This window comes from Mauremys reevesii, linkage group 2, assembly GCF_016161935.1.
Source record: "Mauremys reevesii isolate NIE-2019 linkage group 2, ASM1616193v1, whole genome shotgun sequence".
Classification (NCBI taxonomy): Eukaryota; Metazoa; Chordata; order Testudines; family Geoemydidae; genus Mauremys; species Mauremys reevesii.
In genome coordinates, this window is record NC_052624.1 from 171,220,052 (window position 1) to 171,234,675 (window position 14,624).

A 14,624-nucleotide genomic window follows, 5' to 3' on the forward strand; every position below is an offset into this window, starting at 1 on the left:
ACTTCAGCTATTTACATAGGGCGAAAACAAAGTACTAATTTTTTCCAATCTCTTAGTTGCTGTGACAAATGGGATAAAGCTGCAGGCATTACACTGACATGTGAAGCTTGAAGAGGGCAGCCTGGATGCAGCTCCTGGCTTCAATCTTTGCTTGGCCATTAGAGCACACATTGTGTGAATGAACTAAAACTTTATGGAAGATGACAAAGGGATCAAATCCATTGTTTTCTTTTTGTTGCTACAATGTATAATGCAAATGTATCCTGTGTGGAAACAAATGATTGTTTAACAATATACAAGAATGCACTAGCAGCATTTATAAGACATGGTGAGCAAGGGATTTTTCCAAACTGCTCTAAAACAAAATGCACATATGGCAGAGAATGAAAAATTCACCTCCTTGCTGGGGTTTGGATTGATTGATAAAAGGAACTCAAAATAAAACAAGACAAAATCCAGCCCAGATTTTCTGCTCAGACTTGGCTGCTTCCAGGAGTCCTCTTCAAGGATTGCTCAGCCTACATCCCAGATCCTCTCTCTCCAGAGAGCCCCTCCTATTTTCCTAATATATTCTGCCCCCAGTGAATCAACAGAACCCACACCTGCTATCAGGGTGGGATGTTTTAGTTAAACACTGTCAGCTTGCTAACAACAGTTATTACCAAACATTGTGCACATTGTTGTGAATATCCAAACTGTACCATATAGACATGTCAGCCTACTTAACAAGGTCACAAATCAGCCTTGCCTTTTCTATGACCTAAATGGAAACACCCATGCTGTAATTTACAGCAGTAAAATGGAGATAAGAAGGGCAGGTTGCTCTCTGCATTTCAGGGAGACTATATTATCCTGTTTTTAATTCCCTGCATCCAGGATATTCCATCATTTGTGTTTGAAGTCACTCCCAATCCAGTATTTGCAGGATGCTATCCCATAACAAGCCTTGCCGCAAGGTTCTCCTTGTATACTCATTGCTTAATAGAGCTTTCCATTAGGTTTTATTTTGTTAGTAGACTAAGGTTGCATTCCAGCCTTGTAGCATACGGATTATAAAATGTGACTCTTGCACGGTCTTCCAGTCTTAAAGTGTGGTTACAAAGGGTGTGTCTAAGTAAGTCAATCTAATATAGGTCGACTTACAGCTACTACTCTAATTACTGCGGTGGTGCAACTTTCTGTTGGTGGTGCATGTCCTCACCAGGAGCACTTCCACCACCCTAAGAGGGGAACTGGGGAGTGGGGAAGGCGGGGGGCTGAGAGCCTCATTTCTCAGCTCTACTGGCAGCTCCATGCCAGGAGCCTGGCTGCCCCATAGGCTCCCAGGCTCCTGGTGAGCTACGCCCCCCTCCTCTCCACATTCCCCACCAGGAGTACAGGGAAGCCACCTGGGGCTTCTCGCCCTGACTCCCAGCTAGGATGGGGTCCAGTCACCCGGGGCTTCTTGCCTCGGCTCCCAGCCAGGAGCAGGATCCAGACACCTGGGGCATCTCGCCCTGGCTACCAACTGGGAGTGGGGTCCAGTTGCCCAAGGCTTCTTGGCCTGGCTCCCAGCCTGGAGCAGGGTCCGTTCTCGCCCCAGCTCCCAACTCTGCAGGGGAGCAGAGGGTAGCTGGTGCCTGGCTTTCTTGTCAATTTTATGGCTCCTGCCCCCCCACCCCCCCGCGGCACCTCCCCCCGTGGCAGCTCCGCCCTGAGGTGCCCCCCCAGCGGCAGCTCCTCCCCTCCGCCCTGAGGCGCCCCCCTTGTGGCAGCTCCCCACTGTGCCGCCCCCCCACCTTACTTGCTGCAGGCGGTCCTCCCTGTGCTCCCCTGCTCCAGCTCCCTCCGCCTAAATGCCGGTGGCAACCGGGGCGGCTGAAGATCCGGCCGCCGCGGTCACTGCCGAAGAAAATGGCGCCCCCCCAAATGCCAGCACCCTAGGCGACTGCCTAGGTAGCCTAAATGGTTGCACCGGCCCTGAGTAGAGCACTTACATCAGTGAGAGCAAGGCTGTAGTATAGACGCTGACATAATTAGGTAGACCTAAACTGCCTTACGTTGGCCTAACTGTGTAGTGTAGACCAGCCCAAAGATGGTAAATATGGAAGCAGCATAAACTAAATTCAATTCTCAGATAAGTCTATAAAATGTATTAATTCCCAGCCAAAGTCCAGAATGCCAAACAATTTGGATTGACAGCCTTCCTCTTTTGCAACAAATTTATTCTCTGTCATCTTCAAAAACAAAACACAAAAAATAGTGCTGATCTAGCATGGGCCTCTTCATCCCAAACAGAACAGCTCACCCACTCTTGAAAAGTACTGTAGTAGCAAGAACCAGGATATTCTCTGGGGAGGAACCAGTTTTTCTGGTTTGACTCTCCAGCAACAATAGCATTTTTGGGACAGGTTCTCTTACCCCTAATGCCGCCTCCTAACCACAAACAATGGAAGCATTATTTTCAGGCCAACATCTCTGTCTGTCAAGCACTCCTGGGGCAGAAATAGCAGGAGCAAGATCTCAAGCAGCTGAAAAGTGCTCAAGGCGCTGCTTTAGGTGTAACCTCTTGAATTCCATAGTGAGTATATTTAAAGTGCTTCACCTCCAGCATCTTTGGCCATGTGCAACAAACCTGTAGAATGTAAACGTGGATTGCAAGGGACACATGTTAGCTGCCTATTCAGAAGAATGCCTAAGGCTGCGTTCTTCCAGTTTCTCTAAACATTATACTTTATTCAGCTCTTTTGTCTGTATTTAAACTAAAACCTTTGACTATTCCTTGAGTAATGCATCTCCTTTTTCTTATTGTAGTAATATAGCCCTGCCGCTCAGAATATCTTTCTTTGTTACAGAGAAAGCTGCTCTTATAATTCAGTCCCTAGGACTGCAGGGGCCAGGACTCTGTCCTTTTTCAGCAAGAACAGCCACAGCACACGCTGCTATTTCCCCATATGGCGGGCCCCATCACTTGTGTAAATAAGGATCAGATTTGTGTCAAATGAGTTACACTGATGTGAAACTAGAATCAAGCCCCTTGTGAAGCATACTCTTCTAGGCAGTGAAAGAGAAGCACATGCATCTAGTTACTAGTACCTCTCAATTCTTGCCCTACTTTGATTCAAGGCTAGTGTCCTGTGGGCAAAATTTTGCTCTGAAATCCATGCAGTTACTCCCGATTTACATTCATGTAACTGAGGGTATGGCTACACTTAGAGCTGCACAGCACTGCCGCCGGAGCGCTTTGAAGTGTGAGTGTGGTTGTGGCGCCAGCACTGCAGGTACTCCACCTCCCCGTGGGGATTAGCTTACAGTGCTGGGAGCCGCGCTCCCAGCACTGGGGCACTGTTTACACTGGCGCTTTGCAGCGCTGTAACTTGCTGCGCTCAGGGGGGTGTTTTTTCACTCCCCTGAGTGAGAAAGTTGCAGCGCTGTAAAGGGCCAGCGTAGCCAAGGCCTAAGAAAACAATTTGGCCCTGTATGTTTTTAGGAGCGTGGTCCAGTTTACTAGGCCTGATTCTCCACTCTGTTACACTGGTTTTATGCCTGTTGAAGTCAATGGAGTTACACTGGCATATCGAGAATCAGGGCCACGGCTTAAAGCAGTCATCCTGCTGTCTTAGGGCATGATTCTCCTCTCACTTGCGCCTTCAGTGCAGTTGCTCCAGATTTACACTGGGATGATAAATGAGAGGACAACTGAGTCCTTAGGTTCTAAATAAGAGGAAACTTGATCTGTTTACATCTGGCTCCCCTAGATTTTATTACCTTACCCTTCAAATGTTCCTTACTCCAAGCCTGAGTGTACCCCCTTAGGTTGAGTGGTATCTTACTCCACAAGTAGCCCCATTTGGCTTGATAGTGCCTTGTAGGCACAGCCTTGTGTGGAAAGGAAAAGAGGGAGTGCAGAGCTGCTCTGAGACACAGAATGTCCTCTGAATCTCTAGAGCAGGGGTGGCCAAGCTGTGGCTCTGGAGCCACATGCAGCTCTTCAGTAGTTAATATGCGGCTCCTTCTATAGGTACCTACTCCGGTGCTGGAGCTACAGGCTCCAACTTTCCAATGTGCTGGGGGGGTCCTCACTGCTCAACCCCTGGCTCTGTCACAGACCCTGTCCCCACTCCATCCCTTCCCGCCCCCTCCCCTGAGCCTGCCCTGCCCTCGCTCCTCCCCTCTCCCACCCAGAGCCTCCTGCACACCAGGAAACAGCTGATCAGGAGGTGTAGGGAGGTAGGGGGAAGCACTGATTGATGAGGCTGCTGGTGCGTGGGAGGTGCTGGGAGCTGAGGGGGGATGGAGGAGCTGCTGATGTATTACTGTGGCTCTTTGGTAATGTATATTGGTAAATTCTGGCTCCTTCTCAGACTCAGGTTGGCCACCCCACTCTAGAGCACTGAGGCAGTGTTCCTGCTGCTACACTTCTTTGTGTGTTGCAGCTAACTCCCCACACTCTGTTGGATAGTGCATAGAGAGGAGGGTCAGGGGAAAAGCAGTTTCTGCTTTACCCCCAAGTACGGAAACAGCCATTCTGCCTGGTGGCCATTATGTTGGCAACTTAAGTGGGAGAAGGTTCCTTGTGCCTTCTTTCCCTGTAGTGTACTGACATAAGAGTGACCCCGTTGAAATCAGTGAGATTGTTTGTGGAGTGAGGCTGGCAGAACTGGTCCCCCTGTGATGGAGCTGGTATTCCAGAGGGATAGATACATCAGCAATCTTGTAACTAGAAGGCTTAGAATGAATCAGCTGTGCCATGGTAGCTCTCCTGTATCAAGATTAATCTAGTATGTAATTTTATTAAACAACTTAGGATTCATCCTAAATGAAGCTTCCACACTGCAAAGACATGGTATTCGATCTGTGTTGATGATTCATTATTAGCAGTGTCTGTTTGTGGGACCATATAGGCAATTTTTCCCAGATACACAGTGTGTTCCTGATTGTAGAACACATCCAAGAGGATTAATTTCCAACAGCAAATTGTATCCAGTGTTTGTCTTTCCCCCCCAATCAAAGAACTTAACTTTGGCAACATGTTGAGTTTTTGATTAGTTTATAAAATAATCCTTTTCATTTCCTTGTTGAAGCAATTCCCTGAAAAGAAGCTCATGCTCTAAATCTTATCAGTTTTCTCACTCACTTTTGGCAAAGCAAATTGGCATAATAAAAAGCACTGCATGGCAGTTAATAGAAATCTTGAACTCAGATGGAACTGTAGGGATTTGGCAAATCCTTTTTTGTTAATTTTCCATCAAAATATTTCCATTATGTCACATCTCACTGTCACGGTTCCTGGGGTGCCCAGGACTGTGGTTCACATTGTTTCCCCCTGCCTCAAGTGAGAGAGAGAGACTTGCTGGTGCTTAACTGGGTGTCAGCTCTCTGACACCCCCAGTCTATTAGCTTTCCAAACATTCTACTCAGAGCTATGCAGGGCTGGATTTAGGGGCAGGTGACCTGGGGTGCCGGGCTTTGGGGGCACCGGGCTCAGGGTGCTGTTTTTGTAGTTAGTAACAAAAAGGAAAATAGAATGTTTGAAGTAACATGTTTCAGATATTCTGTATTTGCTTATATATGGCATGAATAAAAACAGATTTACAGATCCTAGCATGCAAATTTATTGTCTTATATGACAGGGATAAATCATGCATGCAAATCATGCATCAAAGTCATGAAATGGGCTACAAATGCGATAAAAAAATAAGGTATTCAAAAGTTTAACAAAGGAGGGGGGCTATGCCAGTCCTTACTTTGCCTTGCAAGTTAACAATAGCTGCACCTCAGTCCCAGAGACCTTTTCAAGTGTCCCCCCATAGTGTTGAGCCCCTTATTCACTGAACACTCACAAAAATACCAAGTCTGCTGTTCCCAGTTTGCACACCAGCTTGGATGATTCAGTTTATGATCAGCTTCTTGTATAACACCACAGCACTGAGGTATTTTTACAGTAAAAACAATCATAAGTTTATTCTCAAAACAGAGATTAAAGAGATAGTAGGGATAATGGAAACTGAAAGGTTACATATAAAACAAAATCACAACACATTTTCTAGAGAGTCAATTTTACTTAAACTTCCTTAGACAGGAGGTAAGCTTGTTATCTCACCCCAAGTGTCTTTTGCAGCGTTTTAACCAAGCCTAGTTGAGATCCTGTTTTCATAAATGTGAACATGCTGTCCACTTATTTCCTCAGTTGCAGAATAAAAGAGTGTCTTTTTGCCTTCCCCTGGTATTCCCCAGAGTTTATTGTCTGCCCCCAGACACAGGACAATCTCCTGTGGTTCAGTCTCCAGTATGTTGTGTCTCTAATGACTTCCCATCCTCCTGTTGACTTCATATGTAAATGGAGCTTCCACTATGTTGGCTTACAATGCTTAATTACATGTAAACCAAGATAGATGAATTTACATCTTTTGTCTGGCAGAAACCTGTGTGTCAACCCTGTCTTGATTTAGACATTAGGAACATATTTTCATTTTATATATATATATATATATATATATATATATATATATATATAAAACTTTTAAAATAGTACCAGTATATGCATTTCACAATGATATTAATGATCATCATGATCCTGGCATTCATTTAAGACCTCACATGATATCATTTATGGTTAGCTACCATGAAAGCAGTGTGCTAGGTATAGTCAGTTTGTCAGGCCTGTTAGAAGTTTCTGTTACACAACAGTGATCCCTCTGCCAGTTGGCACCCATGGGCCAGTGTGTCACACTCACAGACAGGGGCGGCCCCAGCACGCCAAGTGCGTGCTTGGGGCGGCAAGCCGCAGGGGGCGCTCTGCCGGCGCCGCAAGGGCGGCAGGCAGGCTGCCTTCGGCGGCTTGCCTGTGGGAGGTCCTCCGAAGCCACGGGACCAGCGGACCCTCCACAGGCAAACCGCCAGAGGCAGCCTGCCTGCCGTGCTTGGGGCGGCAAAATCCCTAGAGCCGCCCCTGCTCACAGATTGCCATTCTATTCTGATATATTAAAGAAAAACATCTTACCTGCTACTGCAGTCTTCTGATGAAAGTAGATCTCATGTTCATCTGTCACTTTAGATCTGTTTTCAGATTTGAAGGCTCACTGCATGGAGATATCTGCAGAGCTATTTAGTAGGTTGGTCTCTCCACATCAGAGCTGCCTCAAAGTCACTTTTCCATCTGTAGATGATTGTTGTCTGACAGGAGGAGAAGATTTTCTTCTTCTTTAAGATACAAGCTGAAATTGTGAGAACACTAAATTCTGCAAAAGTCACAGCCCAGGTCACCTAGTTCAGAGCCTAGTTCATATGAGTCAAGGAGTCTTAGTTTTACTCAGCCACATTACAAGAATCAGCGTAGCCTCTTTCCACTGTTTATTTTAATTCCCTCTACTGGTAATTTATATTGAAGTCAACAATCCTAAAATTATCAGATTTACCCAAATGAGCACAAAAGCTTTCTCCAAATCAGGAATGAGATGAGAGTTGGTACATTTTACACAATTTTGTAACAAAATTCAGCCATCTATAACTGCCATTATATCCTAAATCAGTGGCTGAAATGAAGCCAAATCAAAGTAAAGGCAACAAAATCTATTAACACTGCATTATTATTTAACAGCCATTTGCTATAACCACAAAGCAAAGACAGATTTGCTAGGATCTTGGCTTTCTCATATCAATCCTGGAAAGTTAAGGGTGGCATGTTCAATGTTGGCCTAACCCTATTCCCATTTAAGTCAATGGAAGTTCCACTAACTTCATTCAGAGCAGAGTTAGGCCAATGTTTAGTGCTTTAGGAAATCCCATCCTCAAATGTGAAAGCTCCTGTAAATTGATGGAGCAGTGGGCCAAGTGTTTCTCCCCAACACTTGAGGTTCATGACCATAAAAATCTCAGCCCATCTCAGGCTTCAACTCTCTAATAGCTGACTGTGGAGTTCTACCTCTTCAGAGATCCCTTCCCTTAAGACAACCAAGTAGCCGTTCTATAGAGTTTCCTGGCTTTCCATAGAGTTCCTGATTAGGCCTTCAGTTGCCAACCAAGTTTCATTACTCCATTTTGAATTTCTGTGGGAGTTTTGAGCTGCCTGCTTACTCCAGGAGTCAGTGTTTGTCTAACTGACTGTCAGGAATGTTGTGATGGTACAGAGGCTCTACTCGAACACCAGCTATTACAGCTCTGTAGTTCACTGAACCCTGGAGTCCTAGAAAGGGTCTTCCGTGCAGGCAAGCCAGACTTTCTGCTTCAGGGAAAGGTCAACACACGAAAATGAACAGTTCATCCTGATGCAGATCTAATGTCTTGAGTTATAATCACTTCTTTCAAGAAGTAGGATGCATTCCTAATGGCAATACAAGGAGTATATTTTGTGTGGTTCATTTGAAACACCTTGATATAGTTGAGAGTGCTGGTATTCTTAATAAATAAGACACCTATAAAGATAATTAATTAATCCAAACGTAGGGTCCAATTTTGTGAGATGCTGAACACCTTCTCATTGAAGATGGTGAGAGTTAAGGGCACTTGGCATCTTTTGCAGGACTGCATCCTTTCACACTAGTGAAAATTAAATCTCCTTCTATTAATTAAAAAAAAATCAGCAAGCATGATTAAAATCAACTATAGTTTTGCCAGATCTTCAAATCACAAACAGCTTTCCTAATGTGCAGAACCAAAAGAACAGACACTGACAAAAAACAAAAACAAAACAAAACAGGTAAGTGGATGTACTGCACTGTGATGTACATATCTGTCTGATCTAAAAATTAAAGCTTATAATAGCTGTAGACAAACTAAGCTGCAGGGAGTTTTAACAAGAACATTCAGCTGCACTTGGACTGTTGCCTTTTTTAACTTGGGATAAACTTAGTAGCTGTTCCTTAAAAAAAAAAAAAAAGAGAAGAGGGAAGGAAAGGAAGTATGGTAATTACTCATCACATTTTTTTCACTCTCAGAGCAGTATTAGCCCTCATTTGAAGTATTAGAAACATCCCACAAACCTCTAATGACTTTCAAAGGGGTAAGCAGTAGACTTTTTAGAGGGTGATTGTTATTGAGGTTGCTTGGCTCCCTTCTGGGACCTGCACAAATCAGAATAATACAATGTATGTGAGTATTATTATTTTTTTTGCAAGAAATAAGAGAGAGAGAAAAGAAGCCTTTGAACTTCGTACTCTGCTGTCTGGTTTGTGCCTAGAACTCTCTGATATCAGAATCAGCTTTCCACAACGGTAGCATTCTCATATTTTAAAACAAATTCATTCTGGCTGCTTTGCTTTCCATGGTTGGTGTTTTATTTGCACACATGGTCATGGAAAGCAAATTGTAAGCTCACAACCTCACAACTTGTTCATATAACATGGGATGCTGATGGACACAGCAAGTGATAACATTCCCAAAGTCTCTCAGCAGAAACCTGATAGTGAGTAAATTAAACAAAGATCTGATCTCACCCTTCTCAAGTGAGACCACACAAGCGCACTTGGGCCAGGTCTACACTAAAAGCACTTTGCTGGTATAGCTACAGCAGTACACCATGCCAGCAATGCACTAGTGGGAACACGACTTATACCAGCAAAACTGCACTTTTGCTAGTATAGCTTATTCCAGCCTCACTGAGCTATACCAGCCAGAGTGTGGTTAAATTGTTAAAACTGCCTCTATGCTAGGGTTTATGTTGGTCACAAAGCAGATCTCATCATACCCCTGCCTGACATAGCTATGCTGGCAGAAGTTTGTGCTGTAGACATGGCCATAGTTACTTTGTGTGACTATAACAAGATAATATTAAATATAAACCCCGACCAAATCAACAAGTCTTACTGAATGGTTTCCAGGAATGATACTGTGGCCTGTAAGTAGAGCTGGTCTGGAAATTATTTTTAATTGCAACATTTTTCTCAGGTTTTTGTTGAAAATCAAAAATCAGAAATTGTTTTCAGATTTTCTCATTTTGGGTTTTGGGATAACTATTTTGTGTGCATCTGTGTGCGTGTCAAAATGTTTGTTTTGTTTGTAACCCATTGTTCTTGCTCACTTTCTCTTAAAATCTTTATTAATAATTTGTTTTCAACATAAATAGATTACAGGGCTATGTTGTTATATTGGAGATGATAGTCAGCTGAATCAAACAAGCTGATGTGTATATATTATTACCTTGGGAGTAACAAACCTGTTAGTTACTATGAGGGTCCAGTGATGGGGCAGGACACGGCAGGGGGATGCTTCTGAGGTTTTCATGGATGAGGGTACACCAAGTATTTACCTGCCAGGGAAAGCAGGGGCTGGCAGAGTTCAGAGAAGAATGCTTGGGTGCCTGAAGGGCTGCCAGTGTCAGGGAGCTGACATCCAGCTATCACAAGAAAGACTCCCTCTTGTTGGAGGCAGGGGAAGGCAGGTGACCCACAGTCGTGGACACCCCAAGAAAAGTAATTTTCCATCAAAAATACCTTTAGATGGAAATGTTTTGACCAGCTCTATCAGCTAGGCCTCTGTACCTACTCTTCTCACTAACCTGCTACCCTGAAATATTCATATTCCATATTCATTGCTCCAACGCCTCAGAGACAAACACCTACAAGATCTCTATCAAGCGTTCTTACAACTACAATACCCACCTGCTGAAGTGAAGAAACAGATTGACAGAGCCAGAAGAGTACCCAGAAGTCACCTACTACAGGACAGAGCCAACAAAGAAAGTAACAGAACACCACTAGCCATCACCTTCAGTCCCCAACTAAAACCTCTCCAGCGCATCATCAAGGATCTACAACCTATCCTGAAGGACGATCCCTCACTCTCACAGATCCTGGGAGACAGGCCAGTCTTTGCTTTCAGACAGCCCCCCAACCTGAAGCAAATACTCACCAGCAACCACAGACCACAGAACAAAAACACTAACCCAGGAGCCTATCCTTGCAACAAAGCCCATTGCCAACTCTGTCCACATATCTATTCAGGGGACACCATCATAGGACCTAATCACATCAGCCACACTATCAGAGGCTCGTTCACCTGCACATCTACCAATGTGATATATGCCATCATGTGCCAGCAATGTCCCTCTGCCATGTACGTTGGCCAAACCGGACAGTCTCTACATAAAAGAATAAATGGATACAAATCAGACGTCAAGAATTGTAACATTCAAAAACCAGTCGGAGAACATTTCAATCTCCCTGGTCACTCGATTACAGACCTAAAAGTTGCAATATTATAACAAAAAAACCCTTCAATAAACAGACTCCAACGAGAGACTGCTGAATTGAAATTAATTTGCAAAATGGACACATTAAATTAGGCTTGAATAAAGACAAAAATGGATGGATCATTACACAAAGTAAAACTATTTCCCCATGTTTATTCCCCACACACACAGTGTTCCTCACAACTTCTTGTTAACTGCTGCAAATGGACCATTTTGATTACCACTACAAAAAGTTTTTTTCTCTCCTGCTGGTAATAGCTCACCTTAACTGATCACTCTCTTTAGAGTGTGTATGGTAACACCCATTGTTTCATGTTCTCTGTGTGTATATATATATATTACTACTATATTTTCCACTGCATCTGATGAAGTGGGCTGTAGCCTACAAAAGCTTATGCTCAAATAAATTTGTTAGTCTCTAAGGTGCCACAAGTACTCCTGTTCTTTTTGCGGATACAGACTAACACGGCTGCTATTCTGATACCCCCATTGGTTTCTTTGAAGCCCTCCACCTGATTATAAGAGGTATGCTTATCGTAGCAAAGAACACAAATAATGCCATGTGACCAGTCACACAGTTTCAATTTCTGTTCATAATCAATCCATAGAGTGAAAAACATGAAACAAACAAACAAAAATCACCAAGCAATTACAAATAATGAATGAATGAGTGGAAATTGCAATCTGCTTGCAGATGTTCTGTGAGCAGACACAGACCAAATAAAATGAGTAAATAATTCTCACTGAATCGTTCACTCAGTGTTATTTGTGTCATTTTACCAATCACTTGTACGATTTTGCAGGAGACCACCTACCTAGTCTCATTGCAGAACTAAGGCCTGATAACACAGTCAGTAGGCACCTGAGAAAAAGCTAAGAAAGATATCTAGGCATTTATGCTATACTCCCCACTATGCTATGTTATGATTACAGTATGTTATAAAGATAGAGGCCATTTGAGTAATACAGATCTGAATTCATTTTCAGATTTCAAACACACTCAGAGTTAGGGGGTCTTCAAAGTCCGGGGGTTGGTTTGAGCCAATCATTACTGAAAGGGAAAGCAATGTTGAATGTTTCCTCATAACTGCAATATTTGAGCTGAGAAAGCAATAAATGTTTCCATGTTCTCATCCAACCACTTTTGCAAAGGAGTTTGTTATACTCAAGAAAGCTTTTGCCAACAGGAGGTTCAAGGCCTCTCTTTTGTTTCTAGGTAAAATGAGCACCATCTGTGAGGGAAAACAATACCTTTTAATGGCTAGCACGGAGCAGAATAAACTACTGCAATTCCTAAAAGAAATTGTGTGGGACAGAAATGGGAAAATGCCTGGCTGTATGAAACAAATGGATTTTGTTCCTTATTTCTTATTGCAATATCCAGATTGTGGCTGAACAGGTTGTACTAGTTATTTCTTCTGGTTTTTATTTGATGAACTAGTTTCAGGCCCTCAGGAAAATATGTGAATGCAAGTGAGAATGGATAATTGAAGCTGTGTTATTAATGATATTATATTTTGGTGTCTAAGAACCACCAAAATCAGGGCCCTGTTTTGCAAGGCACTATACAGACACAGACTAGTAGACGGTACCTGCCCGAAGAACAGACAAAAAACAGACAGGGACACAGGATGGGAGAAGCAGAGTGAGCAATGTAATGACAGGAAATCTTATGGTTCCTTTTTTTTTTTTTCTTTTGGTGGGTTTAGTTAGGAGAGGATAAGCTAAATGGAAAGACAAGGGAAGGGAATGAGGATGAAGGGGACAGGACAGGGAGAACAGAGTAAGAAGATGTGATACTTCCAGGGGGTATGCAGGGCTGGGGGGCACACCGCTCTTTCCTGCTCCCCAACTCCTCTGGCCACAGGCAACACAAACACTCCCTTATAGGCCTATGCAGGCCCCACTCTCTCTCTAGCAATAGGCACACTCCAACTCCCAAGCTCTCTAAGCATCTCTCTGGAGCGTTCAGCCCCTGTTCCAATGGACACTCAAAGTATTCACAAATTTGCTGCTCCCAAAAGAACACCCGTTACAATTCAGATCACCATTCCACTTAACTCACAGCACTTAGATAAATGTATCGTGAAAACTAGTAAAAGTTTATTTTGCAAAGTACAGCAGATTGGGTGATAGCAAATAGAAATATTGGAAACAAATGGTTATATGTAACATAAAATCATAACAGGCATTCTAGAGCCTAAACTTGATTAATAAGATACTGCTCATTCATGCTTTCCAGCTACGTGGGCTGTGATCCCCTTTTCATGAGACAAGACACGCTATCAGCTTGTCTCCTAGGTGAAGGATTCAGGGTGTTGGTTTGCATCCCCAGATATATCAGAACAATCCATTGTCCTTATTCATAAACAGGGATCTCCCTGCTGATAGTATGTTCCCAGTGGCTTTTCTCTCTTGTTAATATCACAATCTCCTGATTAGCCTAGCCTCAGGCTAAGTATGCAAATAGACATGGATTGTGAGGTGGATAATACCTACTACACAATGACCAGACAGGGAGATAAGTGCCTGTTATCACCTACCTGCAATGAACATTCTTCTTTGAGTGTCTTCTGTGTTCTTACTTTGGGATGCGCTGACCAGATGCCACCGGAACAGTAGAACTCCCTGTTCGGGCACCTTGCTCCTCTCCAGTGCTTGAGCATGCTATGGGGATGTGGCTACAAAAGGGACATGGCATCCATTGCCACCTCAGTACTCTCCAACCACTGCAGCATTAGGACATGAACTTCTCCAGATCATCCAGATCAGTAGTGGATAAGTGCCTCAAAAATCTTCTTGTAAATAGTTTATAATATAGCTAGTATTAGGATAAGTTAGTTTACATAGAGTAGTCATAGTCATTATTTAGTTAAGATATGGCGAAGCCCAATGTGAAGAAATGTGGGTTTAAGTGATGCGCGTCATGTCTGGAGGTCTTCCCAGCTTCTGACACATGTTCATTGCCTGAAATGTTTAGGCGAGAATCAGTCACCAACATGCTGTGCTATATGCAGACCATTGATGGCCTTTGAAGAGGCCACACATTGACATAGTGGGATCTTTTGCAAAGAGTAAGGCCTCATTGCCTATATTAAAAGGCATCTGGCAACCAGCAAAATCCCTTTGTCCAATTCTTCATTGTGCCAATCAATTTTTTAAAAAGTCTGACAAATTATACCAAATACCGCATGATGATTTCACATACATCCTCAGCCTAATTCTCTCATGATAGCAGCCACACTTCAAAGATCTAGGTCAGATCTTTTGCCTTCTACCCGTTATGATAAAAAGGGAGAAAAGTTGGACTCTTTAGGGAGGAAATTGTTTCCTTCAGCTTCATTAAATATGTGCATAGCAAACTATTAGGCAGTTATGACCAGATATCAGTTTCAGTTATGGGAAAAGATTCATATATTCATTAAACAACTGTCAGCTGATCAGAGGAAGATAACAT

General features: G+C 43.3%; 1 long non-coding RNA gene across 1 annotated transcript in view; it reads right to left on the reverse strand.

Moving 5' to 3' along the window:
- The window catches only part of LOC120396690, a 69,900-nt gene extending 62,871 nt beyond the window's left edge, over positions 1 to 7,029 (reverse strand). Inside the window, exon 1 of the long non-coding RNA XR_005593299.1 lies at positions 6,983 to 7,029. This is a non-coding gene — a long non-coding RNA (uncharacterized LOC120396690). The remainder of the gene's footprint in view (positions 1 to 6,982) is intronic.
- Between the last annotated feature and the right edge of the window lie 7,595 nt (positions 7,030 to 14,624).